This window comes from Hipposideros armiger, unplaced genomic scaffold (genome assembly GCF_001890085.2).
Source record: "Hipposideros armiger isolate ML-2016 unplaced genomic scaffold, ASM189008v1 scaffold_269, whole genome shotgun sequence".
Classification (NCBI taxonomy): domain Eukaryota; kingdom Metazoa; phylum Chordata; class Mammalia; order Chiroptera; family Hipposideridae; genus Hipposideros; species Hipposideros armiger.
Window position 1 is genome coordinate 42695 of NW_017731619.1, and position 1699 is coordinate 44393.

General features: G+C 44.1%; 1 pseudogene; it reads right to left on the bottom strand.

The window, feature by feature from the left end:
- Positions 1–970: 970 nt before the first annotated feature.
- Positions 971–1482, bottom strand: LOC109390451 (60S ribosomal protein L21 pseudogene; annotated as a pseudogene).
- Between the last annotated feature and the right edge of the window lie 217 nt (positions 1483–1699).

The following is a 1699-nucleotide window of genomic DNA, read 5'->3' on the forward strand; positions in this document are numbered from 1 at the left end:
GTATTGGCCTGGCACATGGAGGGGTCATTAGTGCCTGAATGCATGTTGGTTTTTCAATTCTCAAAGCATTCCATGAATCCAGAGATAAAACATAGCTACATTGACATGAATGCTACACTCAAGTCCCATTGTCTGACATCCTTAGGTTATGAATAAAAAGTGACACACGGTTGAAGTTTAGAAATTCAAGTACATTTGGAAGAGTCAAATGCAGTTTCCAAACATTGTCCTAAAACATCTCGGTCTTCAAGAAAGTGTGCTGCACAAACATCAACCTTCTCCTGAGTGATCAACTTCAGGCACACATCTTTAGCATTGCTAGTCAGGAACTGGAAAAGGTCAGTGGTCCCCAGCTATAACCCACTCAGGTATCAGTGCCAATGAGCAGAGGTCCTTGGGTAGCCTCTGGAGCTAGATCTCCTATCACTACCACAACAAGAACTGTTGGAACAATGCACGAGGGTGTGAGCACACTCCAGCAATGCTTCTGAGCTGCTTCCCTCTGCCCTGAACACCGTGACTCATAGCCCCAATCTTACACAAGGAAAAAGCATCCCAGCCCCTACCATCAAAGTCATTTTCTCCTTGCTGGGAAAGGCCACCTCAGGTTTGTTTTAATGAGAAATTTCATACCCCTTTCTTTTCAAGGACACAGAGTGCTGCAAACACAGTTGAAAAATAATTTTAAAAAGCTCCTCACTGAGGCTGAGCATTACAGTGAGGAATAGCAGAAGAAATGACTGGAGTAGAGGTGGAACAAGGAATAAGAAGGAGAAAATAGAGGTGGAAGAAGAGAGGGAGACAAGGAGAGAGAAAGAGGGAAAGAGAAAGGAAGGGAAATGGAAGCTGGGACAGGCCATTCTCTTTGAGAGTAAAGAGAAAAGTCATGAGCCACAGTCACACATACATTTTTTTTCTTTTAATATTTCTTTGGGGGAGGGGACACCACACTTCTCAATGAAGAGAAATATTAACAATAGAGATCTTTTATTTTTACATTTACGCCATGAATTCATAGGGAATTAGTTCCAGCAGCTCAGGCTCCTTTCCATTGGTTCTCACAAAGTGTGCTTCTCTGGGTGGGGCAGGCTGGCGTTTCAGTTGAACCCAATTACCCTTCTCTTTGGCTTCCTTCTTTTTCTGATCATTTTCCTTCACCCGTTTCAGGAAGCTGTCTCAGCTCTTAGAGTGCTTAATATGTTCAATACGAACATTAATTCTCTTGGCAAGAATCTTGCCCTTAACTTGTTTGTTTACAACAATGCCAACTGCGTGCTGAGTAACACTGTAGACCCTTCCAGTTTTGCCATGGTAACATGTGTGGGGCATTCCTTTTTGAACAGTGCCCATTCCCTTGATGCCTACAATATCACTTTTCTTGTAGATTCGCATGTATGTGGCCAAAGGAACAGCTCCATGTTTTCTAAAAGGCCCAGCGAACATAGAGCGGGGGCCCCTCCTCTTTCCCTGTGTGTTGGTCATCTTGACGGATTACTGGAAGATGGCGGTCCCGGCCGAAAAGGAGCCACACATACATTTTGACCAGGTAGGTTGGATAAAGGAATACTATTTGTTTATCAGATATACCAGGAATGTGTGCTCTCGTTCTCACAGCTCAGAGCTCGTCCCTGGAAAATGTCCCAAGTAGACAGAACTGGCAGGGGCAAAAAACATTCACAGAAGCCAGTGTCTGACCCCT